Source organism: Cryptomeria japonica, chromosome 5 (assembly GCF_030272615.1).
Source record: "Cryptomeria japonica chromosome 5, Sugi_1.0, whole genome shotgun sequence".
NCBI lineage: Eukaryota > Viridiplantae > Streptophyta > Pinopsida > Cupressales > Cupressaceae > Cryptomeria > Cryptomeria japonica.
Genome location: NC_081409.1, coordinates 156053735 through 156073413, shown reverse-complemented (window position 1 = coordinate 156073413; position 19679 = coordinate 156053735). Strand labels below are relative to the sequence as shown.

Below are 19679 nucleotides of genomic sequence, written 5' to 3'. Positions count from 1 at the left end.
AAGGGCCTAAGTTTGGGGATGGAGGGTGGGGGCGGGCGGTGGAGGGTGTGTGGCGACAAGCGTGGTACTGAAATACATATAGTATTTAAAAAAATAGTTATAAGAAAATGTATAAGTATAAGAATTACAAATGGAACTTTGGAAAATTAGTAAAACTACTAAATAGTAAAATTCAGACTTCACTACTACCTCCAAAAATGTTGTCATCTACATACACTACAACAATCAACTGATCATCACCTTCAATTTTGATGTAGAGATTTCTATTAGCAATTCCGTTTTTAAAACCTTGCTGTTGTAGATACTTGTCTAGTCTTGAGTACCACACTTTGGGGGCTTGTTTCAGTCCATAAAGGTGTCTTCTTTAGTTTGCATACATAGTCCTTATCTTCCAATAAGAGAAATCCTTCTGGTTGTTCAATATATATTTCTTCCTCCAAGTTTCCATTTAGAAAAACTAACTTGACATGCATCTGATAGACTTTAAAGATTTTTAAGAAAGCAAATGCCAAAAACATTCTAATTGTAGAAAACAGATTTACTACTGCAGGGGGGGTGGTGGTGGTGGATTAGTAGTAAATAAAAACTTTTGATCCTTAATGAATTTTAACTTTTAATAAGATATGTCAAACTTCAGCTTGAAAACTGAAGGAGATTGAAATTGAAAACAAGAAGAGATGCAGCCACACGATAAAGACAATACACAAAATTTACATGGAAACCTAGAATGGGAAAAACCATGGTAAGAAACACTGCTAGGAGCTACTGCCCCAACCAGCCTCACAATTAAAATCGAATTACATTGTTAAAGGGCACTGTTGTGACGTTTTCACACATCGTCCCATTGCAAATGGGGACCCCCTACTTTTTAGGCCCACTCGGTCTTTTGGTTTTGGTTTCTTGGGTCTTTTGGTGGCAATCTATCTAGTCTCTCTGATTTGCAAGTGTTTGGGGGTTGAATTGGTCAAGTCTGTTTTTCGTTTGAGCTAATTTGGTTAAGTCTAGGGCTCGTTTTGTCAATTTTAGGGTTTCTGCCTTTAGTCCTAGATTTTAGGGGTTTCTTTTAGGGTTTTGGGAAAACTGAACATAAAATTGGAATCAGGACCCTTCAACGAATGTCCTAGTGAAATTTGAGCAAAATTAGAGCAACCTTCTATTTTTAGAAAGTTCCTATTTTTTAGGGATTTTACTGCGTCCTGGAATGCCTTCATTTTGCCAAAAATAAAACTTACTATTTTTTAGTAATTTCTACTTTTAGTAAGTTTCTATTTATAGTAAGTCATCTTGCGTCCTGTTTTGCTCTAACAATTTGAAAAGTTTATTTGTGACAGGTCTCCGCAGGCAGATGATGAAGACTAAGCATTCCTAAAGAATTTGTCTAAATCCAGAAGGTCAGAAAGCAAACGAGATCAATCAAAAGTGGCCAAGTGTTGGCATCCATTCCTGAAGTGGAAAGTGATCAAAAAGTGGAAAGTGATAAAAAATGTTCTAAGTCTGGCAAGATCCATTTCAATTCTCCTAAAATATCATTTCATTCCGTGAATGATCAAATTGGCCAAGTATGGAAGGGAGTAGGTAAAATTCCTTGGCTAGGTGAAATCCACGCCCAAGTCTAGGTATGGGTGCTAAAGTGAAGATTCCAAGGAAAATTCAAAATTGGTCAAATTCCTTGACCAAGTAAGAACAACGCCCAAGGGTGAAGTCTGGTGCCAAATCCATGAAGCCAGGGAAAAATGTCCAAATTGCCAAATTCCTTCACACCATGAAAGCAACGCCCATGTTCCCACCTGAGTATAGAGAATATAAGGAAGGGGTCGCTCAAGTTAATGACACCCCGGTGCACCAATTTGCTAAAGACAAACCCATAAGGTACGAGGACCCCAACTTGAAGGAGACGAATTTGGGGGATGAAACAAGTCCCAAGAATATTCTAGTTGGGGACGACTGGGACCCAGTGTTGAAGGCAGTAGCCTTCAAGATTTTCATGGAGTATAAGGACGTGTTCGCATGGACCTATAAAGACTTGAAGGGAGTTCCTCCGGAACTATGTGTCCATTGGATCCCATTGGTACTAGGAGCTCAACCGGTATGGAAGAGACTGTACCGCATGAATAAAAATTATGCTACTCGAGTGAACGAAGAGATTGAGCGGATGCTGGAGGTAGGCATCATATTCCGTGTCGAAACAAGTGAGTGGGTCTCATCGATTGTGATATCACCGAAGGAGGCCAACCAAATCCACATTTGTGTGGATTTTCGGTGTCTCAATGTGGTCACCATCAAGGATGCGTTCCCGATACCCTTTACAGACAGTATTGTCGAGGAGGTAGCCGGACATGAGATGTACTCATTCCTGGATAGCTTTTCAGGATACGACCAAATCTCTACAGCTGAGGAGGACAAACTGAAGACCGCATTCGTGGTAGAAGATGATTTATATGCGTACAACCGAATGCCGTTCGGATTGTGCAATTCTCCTACTACATTCCAGAGAATAGTTCTCCATATTTTTGACAAAATGTATGTAGGGAATTTCAAGGCCTTCTTGGATGATTGGTCCATCTATAGTGGATAGGACACTCACTTGGTGGCATTAAGGGAACGTATGGAACGATGTTGGAGGGCCTGACTAGCCTTGAACCCGAATAAATGCAGGTTTATGGTGCCTCAGGGAAAATTTCTCGGTCACATTGTTTGTAAGGCCGGTTTGAAGACAGACCCAGATAAGGTAAGGGTATTAGTGGAGATGGAGTCTCCAACAGATGTGTTGGGAATCAAGTCCTTTCTTGGCCACATAGGGTACTACCGGAAGTTTATTTAAAACTTCGTGCAGATTTCGTACCCCCTTGACAAACTCACTTGGAAGGGAGAGCCATACGTGTGGGAGACGGCATAGGCAGAAGTGTTCGAGGAACTAAAGATGAGGCTGGTGGTTGCACCTATTCTTGCCCACCCGAATTGGGATAGAGAATTCCACGTCCATGTGGATGCCTCTAACTATGCAATTGGTGCCACATTAGCACAAGAGGGAGGACATGGGCTCGATCACCCCATTTATTTTGCCAGTCCGTTACTGTCGAAGGCAGAGAAGAATAACAGTACTATCGAGAGGGAAGCCCTTGGGATGGTTTATGCTGTGCAAAAATTTTGCCATTATCTACTGGCAACCCTGTTTACATTTTATGTTGATCATCATGCATTGATGTACTTGGTGAACAAACCTATTATTCAGGGGAGGATCAGTCGGTGGCTTCTCCTACTCCAGGAGTTCACGTTCACAATTATTGTACATCTTGGCAAGAGCCATGTCATTGCCGATCAACTGTCACGGATTAAATCTGCAGAGCCACCCAACGGAGTCAATGATGATTTTCCAGATGCCCATTTATTTCAAATAGCTGCATTACCATCATGGTACGGAAGCATCGGGGAGTACTTGTCAACCTCCCGGTTTCCAGCAGACATGCTACCAGGAGAAAGAAGTTGGTCCTGCGAAGTAGGACATTTCAATTGATTAATGGGTTACTTTACAAAATGGGCCCTGATCAGGTACTGAGAAGGTGTGTTATGGAAGAGGAGATCCCAGGAGTGCTAAGGGAAGCACATGAAGGACCCATAGGTGGTCACATGGAACCAGACACCATGGCACGAAAAGTGTTGCTTGCAGGACTATGGTGGCCTACCCTGTATAATGATGCGCGTGAATGGGTGATGGGCTGTGATACTTGCTAGAGGGTAGGAAAACCATTGAAGAGGGACTTTATGCCTCTAAATCCTTCCCATGTGTGATAACCCCTAAGGTATCACATAATGTAAAAATATTTACATAATGTCAATATATTTGTAGATTAATTAAATAAGTTCCAAATGAATAAATGATTAAATTAATAAAATATATTTAATATATAATAAATGTCAATCAAATATTTAATACATTTAAATATGAAAGTGAATTATTTAATATTTAATTCTTTTACAAAAACTAAATTGAATAAACAAAGCAAATAAGAATAAATAAATACAACGTAAGTCAATTAAATAAAAGCAATTAATGCCCCCCCCCCCTGATTACCTCCACACAAGAGGTGCGACGGTAATCACAGCCTAAGCTGTGATCACCGCCGCACCCCTCCATGAGGAAGGGCACCGTGAAGGGGTACAACCCCTCACGGGATACAAATAGTACGAAAGGGAGAAAGCAAGGGGAGGACCGGTGTGGAAAAGGAAGGAAGAGAGAGTGGCTGCGTACCAACAGGTATTTGTTGTATGCTTTTCACGTAAGGTTATTAATATGTGTAAATAGAATATAGGGGTTAGTATGCTATGACAGTTTGCAGTATTTAAATAATGAATATAAGTAATGTGTTAATAACAAGGAACATAGGTAATTAGCATGTAATGTTATTTATTTATTTAATGAATACAATATACAGATTAACACATTAGGGAATGAACATGTTAATATAGATTTGATTAAGGAGATTAATAACAATATGTTGATAGTTAGGTATATTTAAAATATATGTTAACAAATACGTATTAAGGAATAGTTAAGAATATATATTAATAATGTGAATTACGAAATGGAAATAATAATAAATTGGCAAATGCAATATAAATAGGATTAAATAATGAAGGCCATAGGGGGGGAAACTCCCTTATGCCTAATGGAGGGATACGCGAATCCCTGGTTGGCAGTATATATATATATATTGATGATCTATATGCATATATGAATGGCTTGGTTGACAAGTTCACCCAAGAAGAGACGGATTTGGCCGGTCACCTCTAATGGACTTGGGTGATGAGCTACATCACCTGAGGCAAAGAATTGACTTATGGTCTGCCTTGGATGGCTTGGGTGTAAGAGATTACACCCAAGACAGGGATCGAATTAACCTTCGATTTCTTGGATGGCTTGGGTGTAAGACAGGAATCAAATTAAAACCTTGGTTCCTGGATGGCTTGGATGTAAGAAATCCAAGACAGGAATCGAATTCACCTTCGTTTTCCTGGATGGCTTGGAACCAAGAGGGGTTCCAAGAAGGCGAGCCTCATAGCCGCCTAAGGACATACTTTGTATGGCATCGTATCCTTTTTGTAGATAAGAATTGTGATTAGTGTTAATTAAGTAATCTTAAATTAATTTGCGAGTTGATTTAGTGACAAATTGATGTATTTGTTGTATTCTAACAATTTGTTTTGCAGGACAGTGATCCCTAACTAGTAGGGACATTACATCATGCCTAGGAACTGTTCAAGCGATGGGGTCTAGATTTCATTGGACCATTGAAGGCCAGTTGTGCACGAAGGTGTCGGTACATTGTGGTGGCCACCGAATATTTGACAAATTGGGCAGAGGCACGGGCGCTGCCAAATAATTCAGCTTTGAGTACGACGGGATTCATTTATGAACAAATCATTATGAGGTATGGCATTCCTATTCAATTGACAAGTGATCGAGGCAGACACTTTGTAAACCATGTAGTTAAATTGCTCATGATGGAGTTCAAGATTTTTCATTCTTTGTCGAGCCTGTACTATCCCAGGGCCAACGGCTAGGCAGAGGCCACTAACAAAATATTGGTGTCGGTAATCTATAAATCATGTGGGGTCGAACAAGAAGACTGGGAAGAAAAGCTACCATTTGTACTGTGAGCCTACCTGACCACATACAAAGTGACAACAGGTCAGACACCCTTGCAGTTGATGTACGGTTAGGAGGCCACTGTACTGGCAGAATTCATGGTACCTAGCCTGCGGATAGCAATTGAGAACTGACTAGGAGACATGGAGAGTCTACGGGAACGACTATATGTGTTGGGTAAGTTGGACGAACAGAGAATGATGGCTCAATGGGCCGCTGAAGCAGCCCAACAACGTCGAAAGTTTTGGCATGATAAGCATCTTAGACATATGGAATTTCGTCCAGGCCAATGGGTGTTGAAGTACAACAACCAAAATGAGATAAAACTTGGGAAATTTAAAGTGAGATGGCTGGGTCCCTACAAAATTCGAGAAGTAGCAGAGAATGGAGCAATCAAGTTGTCGACGTTGGATGACTAGCCGATCAAGGAGACAATGAACAGGTCGGAATTAAAAATGTATTACCGTAGGCAACACCGGAATGATCCAGTTCGTCTAGAGGCGGGGCCTAGTCGGACAATTTGAAAAGGTAATTATTTTGTTTTTTAGTTAGGAAATAAAAAAAGAAGGAAAAGAAAAGAGAACTCATTGTATGGTCGGAAAAAAAAAACCGTACGGCGGTAAAGGGAGAAGTATAAAGCGCACCCTTGAATTGTACGACTTTCATCAACATAGAATCGTACAACTTTCATCAGCATAGAATCATACGAATAATAAAAGGAGAACATCGTTTGGTCAAAGAGCAAAATCGGAAAGAGTGAAGGGAAAATCCATATGAAATCGCACAAGGCAAAATTCGTATAGTGGTGGCATAAGAGGATTTTCGTATGGCTGCAAGTGAATAGAATTCCATATGATTAAGAAGAGTAAAGCCAAATCCGTACGGTGGGAGGTAAGCCGTACATGCTAAAAAAAACCGTACACGTGCCAAGCATTTTTGTGAGCAATTTTCCATACAAATTGACGAGTGAGATTTGTACTTCGGCAGGAAACGAGATGATTCGTATAGTGGCACGACGTGAAGGTTGAAATCCGTACATCTCCCGGAGGTGTCAAGTGAAGGGGTGGTACATTGGCATCCGTACAAGATAACCCTAAGGAGTAATCGCTTGAAGGAATCCGTACATTGGCAAAGAGGAAAACCGTACAAGTTGCATTGTACAAGCAAATAAGGGAAAAGCTGTACCAACATAGTTGTAGCCGACAGGAGAAAAAAATAACGGTTTGTGAATAAGTATGTGTCCCGCCAATTAAGAAAGATTAATTTATGGAGTCTAGGAAAGCGAAACTAGACCAGAGAAAATGGTTGCAGCAGTTAGAGCCTCTGGAAAAACAACCGCTGACCCCTAAACAGTTGCTAACAAATACTAATTTTCTTGATGACATCAGGTAGGGCGCCAAATTGGCTAAGGCATGGAAAACGTGGAAAAGTGAAAATTCCACCACAAAGTGTTGTTGGTGCCCAACTCAGAGGTTGGGCACCAAAAGGAGGTTTGCAAGGAAAATTTCAAAACAACAAAATTCCTTCACCATAGGAGTTCAGTGCCCAAGTGAGGAGGGAAGGCGCCAAAGCAAGGTTGTCATGGAAAACATGAAATTCATGAATTTCCCTCTCAAAGTGCAAATAGCGCCTAAATGTCAGTCAAGGTGCCAAAACATGGTCATCAAGGAGAATGAGGAAAGCACAAAATTCCATGCCTAGAGAGGAATAGCGCCCATGAGTGAGATAGGACGCTAGGATGGGGTGTCCATGGAAAACCAAGAAAACAAGGAATTCCTTGGCAACAAGAAAACAATGCCCATGAGTGTGCTAGAGCACCAAATCAAGCCAGCCATGGAAAACTTCAAAATTGTCAAATTCATCCCTCAAGAAGATTCAATGCCCAAGGGAGAATCTAGGCGCCAAATCCATTAAGGCATGGAAAATGTGCAAAATAATGAAATTCCACCATAGGATGGATTCAGCCCCCAAGTTGGGAAATCAAGGAAATCTTCTAAGGCATGAAAACCCAAGGGTCAGGAAAGGAAAGGAAAAACAGAAATCCCCTCAGAATTTTTTTTGAAAATTCCATTTTTAGACACCAAATCTCATCCAAATTCCAAATTATTTATAGATTTAAATAATTTGGATTTGTAGGAGAATTCTCTCCCTCATGGACCTGAAACCCTAATTTGTGGAAAATCCCTGAAAAATAGATGTTGAAAAATTGTTGAAAATCTCTTCCAAAGCAAGGAAAGTTCAAAAAACTTCAAGAAAATGTTTACAGAGTCAAAGATTCTCTCTCCTGAAGTTTACTCTCTCCAAGGGTTTCTTGCCAAGTGGCAGTTAGGTCAACACATATTGAATTAATGACAGATTCCTTTTGCATGCGGTCGTCACATTCGGGAGATGGTGGTGCATTTATGGTTTCATGGTGGCATATTCATTGCTGGAATGTTTGACCAAGCGGCGACTGAGTCGATGCATGGCGGGGTGGTGGAGCATCTTTTGCATGTTGTCGTCTCATGCGAGAAGGGTGGACTCTTATGACAACATGGCAATTTTGCATGTAGAATATTCAGTGCATGTGGACGAATTTGGTAAAGATGGTGCATTTAATGTACGAATGGATACTATTTTGGGTACTTTTGAATTAATTGTATAAGGGCATGATGGGTTATTAATTGTGGATTCCCACCTTGTTGCATCATGTGTGGGGAATCTTTTAGGGAAAACCTTAACTAGGGTTTTGCATGTAATCATGGGCTGAAGCCTATATAAAGGGGTGACCCCCCTCATTTGTAAGGGGAGGGAGACTTGTATGAAATTGTTGCGATAAGTTTTGAGATAATAACAATGAAACATTGTTCTTTGATGGTGTCCACTTAAGTTATTTTTTTCAAAGCTTGCATGGTTTCACCTTCCTCACTTAGAGTAGTAGTATAGTGCTTTGATTTCAATGGAAAATGTAATGGTGTTTGATGAATTTCCATGGTTCATACTTTTTGCATCTTGCTAATTGTAAGTTGTAGTGTAAAGTTAGTCTGAGCCCCTAAATTTGTGCTAAGTTCGATTGTGGATAGTCGTTTGGATTGCACCGTTTTGGGTATTCAAATGGACTTTCTCGATTTGAAAATCCTCTAACATCCCCAGAAGATTGCCCCGGTTCTTGCGAAGTTGTAGTTAATCTTGGCGAAGCAAAGCCTGGTGTATTTGGAATTTGTCCACCAGAGCACTATCCATTGATATCACTGCCCTTAGGAGTAGATTTAGATCCTTCTAAACCCTTTCCCCTTTATTTTCAGTTCATTTTAGTTCGTTCAGAGCAGAAACATCACAGAATCGCTATATACGATGATGGAGTTCCAGCCACAACAAAGAAGTGAAAGAACAATCCAAACGTAAGGCCCCTTGGATTACCAGCAATCACATAAGCCAACTGAGTCACGTCCGTAGCATAAAGGAACCTTGGAGTCGACTGTTTGAACTTCCTGGAATCTTAGCATGTAGTCGCACTTTGTTCAAGAGAGAGTAAGGTGACCATTAGGCAACTTTATTCTGTGTTAGACGCTGTCATAAAAAACACGTCAACAGGCACCAGCCCTAAGGAGTCACCAAACCCGCATCTTAAGAGCACCGACTCTTACAATCACCAACTTTTCAATTTGAGCACCAACTCAGCACCTTTACAGCATAAGAAATATACAAACATTCTCTTACACAGGGTATATAGACACTTTTCAGATATAGTTCAATTCTGCAATTATCAGAACTTTCTGCAACTCTTATCTCTGTAATCTGAACGCTTCCTTGTAATATAAGTATCAAATAACTTATCAAAATTTTCTAATCTGAATTATTACATCTACAGTATTAAGCAATAATCAGATTATCACAAATAGAATATTAATCTCATCATATACTGTCGAACTCCTTAGTTCTGAGAAATCTGCAAAACAAATTGTTCACAAACTGAAAATTGTTTGCAATCTTCAATACCCCTGTCAGTACAAACTTAGAATGCAAAATCAGTATGCCACTGCTCTTATTCACACCTCATGTCAACCTGTATCTGCACTCAAATGTTTTTCAGAATAATTCTATGGTATTTCATATATGTCTCTTGAAACAAAATTATCAATAAAATTCAACTGCAATACCAAACTTCTTCAATCAGTACCAGTCACAACACTTGCAAAAGATCTTTCTCCCTCATTACAACGTCAAAGCTTCAGAATTCAGACTCATACAAATCGGATAACATCTTTCAAACTGAACTTCTGAATGATGTATTTATTCACAGCATATTATACTTCACATTTGATCAACTGCTCGTCCTCACTTTCTTTCAGTGATAAAGCATTCTGATTTCTCAATATAACTGTCTTTGCTGAATATGTGTATGGTGCAGGTGCACAAGGAGACATGTTTGCATCATTTGGATGTGTGTTTTTCTATGGTGATGTTTTGTGGTAGGATGTGTGTTGACCCATGTTGATCCATGGTGATGTCCATGGTGGTCCCAAGACAATGTAATAAGCCATAAGGCTCCAAAATGTGTCAATTTGGTCCAAAGCCTTATATGGGCATTTTAGTTGTGTTTTTGGTGTTTAAGAGTCTTAGATGTGTTGTGTGTTCATTCTTGGCCTTTTGGTGTGAAGGCAAGAGCCAATTGTAATAATGGTCAAAAGTTGCAATGTTGTCATGAGCAACTTTGACAAGTTTTTGCATTTTTGGTTACCCAATGGTTAGTTGGTTGAATATACACATTGGGGGTGGTTGGAGGAGTTCCTTGGCATGATATAAGCACAAGGAACGATGTCAACAGGTTAGGAGAAGCTGGTAATGAAATTCTTGTTTCCAAACCAATCTAAAACTGCATTTTTACTCCATCTTCCCTAAGTTTTCTGCACTTTTACGGACGATAGGCATGAATTGAGAGTAGGAAAGTTGAGGCTGTGAATCAACTTTCATTTGACGTTGGAGTGAGGTCTTGAAACTCTTTGGTTTGAAAGTTAGAACAAATTCTTTATCGCTGGCCTGAGAAACCCTTAAAATCAGGGTTTTGATGCTAGAAGGGTCACAATTCAATATTCCATCTTGGGAATAGCCTGAAACCTTGGAGAATGTTGGATTGGCTTGTATAGTAAATGATCCAAGTGATTTGGGAGGCAGGAAGTGTCATTTGCAATTTTTAAGATGATGCCCTAGGCTTGACATCTCTTATGTGGCAAGCCTGTGCAGCAGAAGAAGTGGATGAAACCCTTGGACAGCGGATTGAAGGGTGTGTGAATTTGGCATGAGAGGGACCCTTGAACATGTGCAGACCTTTGACAAGTGCCCAATCTTCCTTCTGATATGACCGGTGAAGACATTTGGTGTCAAACTTCCAATACCGACGAGAGAGGCCTAATTAGGGGTAATGTGGACAGACCTCTTGAACTCAAAACCCAGATGCCAAAGTGTGAAGTTTATAAGCGCATCCAAAAGGCTACTCAAATCTGTGATTTATTCTAGGGGTTGTTAAGGAAGGTTGGAAGTCATTGTGCAAAAACCCAAATAGGAGGCCTAATTGCTTGTAGCCCTCACTAGGTCTGTAAGGGTAAACGATATTGGGGATCTTGTAGAATCTGTTCAAGAGGTCCAAGTCAATGCAAATTCCATGTCTCACATAGTTTTTCATCCACAAATGTCATACTTCACCACTTGAGCAAAAGATCCTATATGCTAAGGGTTTGGGGTTGTTAGGTGTTCTTGGTTGGAGGGGTTGAGACCATAGGAGTAGAAGACTCCTTGTCAATTTGGAGTTGTGTTATTGTGAATGATCCTTGGGAAGGATACCAAGCCTTGGGAAGGCTGAAGGCAACACACCATTGGATGGTGTCTATTGAAGACCCTTTGAAGGGTGAAACCAATCAAGTTGTGTACCACACCAAACCCTCTGCATCAGTGTATGATTTCAATTTTATTTCATTTCATGTCTTGTTATTTCTCTACTGAAGAGAAAAATTGTCTTGTATCTCTCATCGATGCTTTATATTCTTCAAAACAAATAAGTTATCTGCGTGTTGTGACATTTTCACACATCGCCCCATTGCAAATGGGGACCCCCACTTTTTGCTCGTAGGTTAGTTGCCTTAGTTTAGTCATCTATCCTGGAAGTAGTTTCTTTAGCTATTAGCCTCTTGCTTGAAAGGGAATGCAGTGCAAATTCTCGGTTAGGTCAAAATGTCAAGCAAGTGGATGCGCTTAGGTCAGAACTTGGAAGTTAGGAACAACCAAGGAGAAGAGAGCAATCAACCAAAGATGAAGTATTGAACAAGTCAATCCTTGACTTGGAATGATTAAATGAGGAGCAATATCTTAGTGGGGGCGGAAGGATAGGCTAGATCTAGTAAAACTAACCAAAGTGGGGAATGTTCCTCATACCTCCAAATCCACGGCATGTTCCTCATGCCTTCAAAAGTCTGACATGTTCCTCACTACTCTAAATCCCCGACCTAGCGAGAGGACTTGAAGTCTTGAAAGCATGGATATCATTTCTTTGGCGAATCAGGAAAAATGTTTTTGAGGAAAATGGAATGATGGAGCTTCCAATGTTGAAGGCGAGATTAATGAAGATGCACATTCCTTATGCCTTCAAGAGCCTGGCATATCCTTGGTAATGTTCCTTGCAGCCCCAAAAGTTCAGCACCTTCTTCATCCATCAAAAGATCCGACATTCCTTGCTCCTCAAGATTCACGGCACATTCTTAGCAATTTTCCTCACCATCCAAGATACTTGGCACATGCCTGATCTCCTCAAATCCTCAACACATGCCTGACTGCTCAAAATCCATGACATAGCAAGATGACTTGAAAATTTGAGAACAAAATGTGGTCAAGGAAGATGAAAATGTTTTGAAAGAGATTTAAGTGAAGAAGTCCTAAAGATGAAGGAGAAAGACAGAAAAAGCCACACACTCCTCACAGCTCCAAAATCTCAGCATGTTCCTTGCTTCCCTAAAACCCCAACACATTCTTGAGCACATTCCTCGCTGCCTTGAATCCCGGGCACATTCTTGAGCACCTTACTCACTGCCTAAAAAGTCTGACACATTCCCTGCACTTCAAGATCCACGGCATGTTCCGCATTCCTCATCACTCCTTCCCCACGGCATATTCCTAAGACATTCCTGACCCCTTCAAAAGCCCGACACATTCCCTACCCCTCATAATCCCCGGCCTAGGTAAGTTATGATTTGCAGCAAGTCTGACTACCACTTAGTAGAAACACTAATCAGACCTCTAGAAGATGAAGTCTCAGACTGATCTAACATGAACAATCAGACTTCAAATGAGTCAGACTTGAAACATAACAAATCAGACATGGAAATCAACGATCAAATCACCATTTTATCATCACCTAGAATGCTTATCAGATTGAGGATGTTGAGAAATCTGTCTATATCCTTTATGTTTGATGTCTTCTTTGTTTATGTTGTAGGAATGATCAAGGTGCAGATTACAAACAGCATTAATGAGCTTAATAGTGCAAGGGAGGAATCAGCATTATCGAGTGAAAGGCTTTAGCAATGCAACTTAGAGGGAGAACTTCATAAGGAATAAAGGAAAGGACAATATCAAGATAAGAAACACACTACAAAGAAGGAGAAATGCAAGTATGGCAATGCAATTGCAAATGGAAGCATAAGAACAATGCATTCAAGATTAAGATGGTCAAGACACGAAGATCAAATGCAAGGAACTTCATGATATCAGAGGAGACAAGGAATGCTCCATTAGGGAAAGCATAAGAGATCGACTTTAAGGAAGGAAGATATGACTATCTTGAATTTCCTTCGGAAATCCAAGAACTATTGCTAGTACATCACGAGAGCAATGCAAGGACGAGTTCAAGAGTCCAAGACATCATAAGGAAGGAGTTTCCACACAAGAGAAAGAGAATGCAAATTTGATCAAGGCAGGAGATAGTTCCAGAAGAGTTAATCAAAGTTAGAAGATGATGCAATTTGTTGAGTATCAAGAGATATGCCTCAATCACCTACATTTGTGATGAGGTACAAGGAGCAAGCTAAGGTGGCACCTAGTCATCTTCAACCCAATCATTTCATTCCAAGTCAGGGCGTCTAGATTCAATGCACCTGACTCATCCAACGAGGAAGATAACTACCATGTGGAGGTACAAAGTTCGATGTACCTAACTTCATCATTTATTGGTCGACATTCAAGGACATGTGTCCTATTCATTGCAATTTTATCACTGGTCAAGCATTAAATGCTATGTACTAGGTGTAACAAACCCTAATTAGGGTTTCAATCTTTCAATCTTGGCCATTGATGTGGATTTGATCCTGGTGATTCAATTGTAATGAGAGCACTATAAAAGGCTCCACTCTCTCATTTGTAAAGGTTAATAGTTAATAGTTCAATAGTAGGTGGCAAGCAATTAGCAGTTAGGAGTAGAGTAGGAGTAAAAGGCGAAACTTATTGCCAAGCTTGTAAATAATATCCTTTTCATTGAATTCATGGTGGAATGTGTTGTTTCTTCTACATATTGCATGGTTACTTGTTGTATCCTCATGTTAGATGGTGATTAGATGGATGGACACTATTGTGGATGATTAATGGTGAAATTTGCATGTTCATACTACTTGTATTTCGCTTATTGTTAAATACTTTGTGTGGTCAACTGAACTCTTTATAAGCTTAACTTCAAGTACTACTTGCTCATTGATATGTTTCCTCTTGATGGTGTCTATGTTGTTGGTGGTGATTTGAATAGTATATGCTTTTCTCGAAGATCGCACTAGCTTTGTGGAGTTGTTCTTTGCATGGCGAAGCAAAGCTTTGTAGAATTTCACTAAGTCATTCATAGTCACTTACATTCCTAGGATTAGACTAGCTTCCTAAACCCTCACCCTTTTTATCCAGTTGACTTGTGTGAATTGTTGAAAAACCAGTTGTTAAAGAATATCAAATTGACAAAAGATCAAGGTTACCCCTTCTGGTTTGGATCGTTGCTTGTATGTTTGGCAATGTATCTTCTAGGATCTTTACTAGCGAAAGAAAATGTGTTGTGGGATCTCAAGTCCTGGTTGCTAGGCAGATTTTTCGTTATCTAAATGGTTTGAAAAATAGAGTTGAAGCTTGTGATGATTACTTAAGTCATTTTAGGACATGTGGTGTATTGGCCCGGTATCCCTTGCTACCGGTTCTTCTATGGAGGGTCCAGCCTCTAGAAAGAGGAAGCTGAAGGATATTGTGTTATCTGGTTCTCCAGAACTTGAGAAGAAGAAAGACTTGAAACAAGAAGATATAATTGAGCTAGATGATTCGAAGTCCCCTATGGCTAAAGAAGAATTGGAGGTTGCAGAGCAAGAGAAAGATGATTCAAAGGAAGAAGCAAATAATATGTAGGATATACTAGAGAAATGCAGTGATGCACAAAGAACTATATCCGAATACATAAATGAAATGAGAGACTATATTAATAGTGCCAACAGAGTTTACAGGTATTGTCTACAATGGCCAGCTGCTATGGTGAAGTTCAAAGCAAATGTTGAATCTATTGAAGAAGAGTTGAATTCTATTGGCAAGTAAATTGATTTTTTGAGTGACAAAGATGGTGAGCAAAGAAAGAAGGTAAATTCCTTGCAGTTCGAGTTATTATCCTTACAGAGGCAGAAGGACAATTATGTGAGTGTTTTCAGGAAAGTTAAGTAAATTGTTGAAGCTAAACTAGAACACTTCTCAATATTGCTTGATGGTGTAGTTGAGTATTAGCATAATCCATCTATTCCGGACAGTCTATCTCATGCTATTGATGTGTTGGTCGAATGTAGAAGCTTGTCTGTTAGGATTAAATTGGCTGTACTTTCATGGAAGGTTCTCCTTCCAGAGCTTAAGGAGAAAAACAAGAAAATCCTTCAGAAGAAAAGTAGTTAAGGAATCTCTTCTTGATATACAATTTTGACATTCTTTTTTGATATAAGATATTGAAGGCATTGTTTTTCCTTTTTCATCAGAGGCACCCTTTTTACTTGATGTCAAAGGGGGAGAAATGGGAAGAAAAGGTTAATAGAGAAATATTTGAGTGATATGAGTAAGGGGGAGTTATAGGCAGATATTCAAGCGGACATGTTTTTGAGATTGTTCTTTTTGAAATGTTTTGCCATCAATGACAAATGGAGAGATTGTTAGATTTGTGGAATGTTGTCATTTATGTCAAACCCGGTGAACCGGTTAGGATTAGATGTAGCACATTGAGCAGAGAAGTGATAATGGACAGATAATGTATGTATTAAATAGAGCAGTGATATTGAACAGATATTGAGCAGTAAGGTATCTATGATCTATTGGAGTCATTTCCGAAAGATCCTCTTCTTTGGAATCTTGTGTTTTGCTTATCATGGTTTTTATCAAGTTCCAGTATCGGTTGTGTCTGTTGCAATCTGAATGTTTGTGTTGCATTATGGTTTATGTTCCAGAATCTATGACACGTGTATCTTGAAGATAGGAGTTGTTATGTTTGGAAGTTGTGCTTATGGGTGTTGGCAAGAGACACTGTATAGGTCATCCGGTGTTGTCATTGATGGCAACTCTAGTCAGAGATCCTATCCGCAGTATATGATCTGATCCTATCGGAAGTCAGAATGAAGATTTGGTTAAGTCTGTGAGTTAGAACAGAGCACCCGACATAATGCAGTAGTTGGGTTGGCATTTCATTTTGGTTGAATATTTTGTGTTGCGGAGATAGAGGAAGATAGTTAGATGTTTGGAGTATCTTATAACAGAATCTTAGCCTCCGGTGATGATTGCCATGTGAGTTAGAAGATCCGGTGTACAGGTTTTTGTGTTGAATAGTGTAATATGGCCAACTTGCATAGTCAATCATTGTGCGGAATTGATGGAGTAATTTTGGTGATTGTTTTTGTGGTTGAGGATGTTTAGCCGACATTTGGGAAGTGTGTGGACAATTCTTTTTGGTCCGCGTGAGCATTGGAGTTCAGATTGAGTTGACTATGTATGCACGTTTCATTATTTGTATATTGTTCTTGAAGCCAACATATAGACGACCTAATTTCATGTTGCGGATATATAAGACCGATGAATATGATCATTTTGGATATAGGTGGGTATGTGGAAAACTTTTGTGATCGATTGTGCGTAGTTTCACGTGCGCAAGTGAAGGATTTGTGCTTCAAAATAATGCAGAACAGTGGAACAGAGCAATATGATTTGAAGTGTGTGCAATATGTATAATGAGCTTAACCGGAACTATAATTTGGCATTGGTAGATGCTATTCATTAGTTAATTTCAATTTTGTGATCTTTGTAATTATTTGTAAGGCAGTGAGCCTTCCCAAGGGTTGTAACCCTTCTTGCTTTGTAATTGAGCAGTGAGCTCTAGGCAGTGTGCTTGAATGCATATGCATTCCCTTGTAATACTTTTAACAAAGTATAATTATCTTGTGTGTCTCATCCCCACTATAGTTTTTCCCTAAACCGGGTTTTCCACGTATAAAATCTTGGTGTTATGGTGTTATTGCTGATTGTTTTGTGCTTTTGCATTTTTCCTTTATTCATTTGCATTAAGTGGTTGAAAGAACAAGTTATAATTTTAAAAATTGCAGAACACTGATTCACCCTCCCTCTCAGTGTTCCTTGATTTCGACAATGGGTCTGTATCTATGGGTCCGATAGACTCTTGTTTTGTTTCGGTAATTAAGGCATATGTTTCATTAAATGAAGCGTGTGAAGGAAGCATGTAAAATATTAGTGAAGGTTGAGTTGGTTACACTATTTTGGTCGAGGCATGTTTTGGATAATGTGTTGATCTGAACAATGTATTATTGTATAAATCATTTGTGCTTGGTTGATATGCGAGAGTGTGGTGTGTATGAATGATAGAATGTGGATAAGTGTATATGTGTGGCGAATGGCAGAATATGAAGTGAGCGAGTGACAGAGGTGTGGACAAGAGAGAAGTAGTAGTGTGCGAGTGGTGTGCAATATGAATAGTGGAGTATGATGCATGTGTAAGAGCGATGGTACATGTGAAAAGTCAGAGTGCAGACAAAGTTGCAGTAATCCCTTACCGGATCTACTGCAAGCAATTGAATTGACAGAGTGTAGTCATAGTGCTGTAGTAATCCCTTACTGGATCTACTGCAAGCAATTGAATTGACAGAGTGCAGTCACAGTGTTGCAGTAATCCCTTACCAGATCTGTTGCAGGCAGTTGTGGGTAGTTTGGAGAGATGCCTTACTGGATCTGTTGTGAGTTGTTGTAAGTTGATATCTGAGCTTATCTTGGAACCGACCTCATGCATTTGGAGATGCGATTTTCCTCAGTTCATTTATTTCTATTGCAGTGAGCATTCCAACAGTGAGGCGCTTTGTAATCTGGCTGTGAGCCATCCGGCAACGAGCCACCCTCTTTGTAAACACCATATAATTAGTTATATTATCTTGAGGTTAACACTCTTCGTGGTTTTTCTCAGTTGGGTTTTTGAAAGATGCCGACTAGAAGATGACTCAATTCTGATTTGTTTTGTTTCAATATCAATCTTTGACTAGCGTATTGTAGCTTGGGGTTTTTTGAAGGAGTTTGAGTTTAATGCGTTTTTTGGGGTTTTTAGATGATAGAATGAATAATGCAATTTGGAATTCAAGACAAGAACAAATTACAACAACTGAAACTAAATTTCAGAATATATGCCTTATTATCAGCAATTAATAAATGCAAAGAATTGAAGAATATCAACACTAACATACCAAATTGGCCTACCAGGGGTCCAACGCCTTGCCTGGAGGGCTTCTTTATTGACTTTATTGAAGAGAAATGCAGCTACAGGAGCTTCCAAAGTGTTCCAACAGCTCCAAAGGGTTTTATTCTTCAAAACAATAATTATCAAAAACAATTGAATGGATGTTTAGATGATCTGGAGCTTATCTTGAAATCTTGCCAGGAGAGATCACCAAAATTGCTTCCCTTTCTCCTCTAATTTGCTGATATTATTAAATGTGTTGGGGTTTCACAAAATGGATCATCAATATGCCTTAGTTACCTCCTAACAATGATTTCACAAGCAAGAGCTGCTCCAAAAACCTTCGTATTTATTTATTTGCAATCCCAAGCTTCCAAGAATGGTATGGCTGACCTGGGAATAGCATGACTAGCTGAAGGAACTATTTATTCTGTTAGAAATGATGCCAAATCCGCCCAGATCTGAGAAATAAGCTTTATTGTTGCTGAACCATCAAAACCTCTGAATTTGGCCCTCGAAGACCCAATATGAGGCTTCCCTTGAGTGCTGAAATGCTAGAAATGGCTGGGGCATCGTCCAACCAACCCTGGATTGAAGGTTTTCGTCCTCAATCAGGCATCCACAACCTGTACCTGCTATGGTAGACTGCTGCAGAGAAGAAAGAATGAATAATTTCAAAAAACATAATCCCCAATTTGCACGTACAACCTTCTTTAAGCCTCCAATCTATAATTCGACCTCATTTGGCATCTTTTGAAGATTCCAATGGAGTCTTTTCTCCCTCCAAGAGTTCGATGGGTATGAGGGTCAACTCTTCATTAAGTTTGGTCACCTTTTTATTATAATATAATCTCCCAGGGAGATGTGCAAGGTAACTTTTTAAATAAAGTTACTTATTAAGTCATAAAAGTTACTTTTATTAACTTTTGTATAATAAAGTTATAATTTCATAAAGTTACTTATATTAAAATTTTCTATTAATAGAGAAAAGTAACTTATAAGGTCTTATAAGCTTTTATTATAAACTTTATTGAATAATTTCCCACCAAGCTCCAGAATTGGCTAAGTATAGCTCCTCTTGGTGAACCAAACATCTCCTAACCCCATCATTTGCCCGTGGAGATGGCTAATAGGCAAATCTAAGATTCTTGAATGATCACTGGAAAAAATGGGGACATTACAGGTTTTCCACATATAAAAATCCAGTGTTCATTTTGTGGTTGTGTTGTTTACTTATTCTACATCTGCTGATTCATGTTGATGAAATTAATTGCTAAAGTT

At 39.4% G+C, this 19679-nt stretch overlaps 1 protein-coding gene across 1 annotated transcript in view; it reads left to right on the top strand.

Annotated features, from left to right (window-relative positions):
- Positions 1-19679, top strand: part of LOC131067636 (kinesin-like protein KIN-14I) — a 220913-nt gene that overhangs the window by 687 nt on the left and 200547 nt on the right. The gene's annotated exons all lie outside the window — the stretch shown is intronic.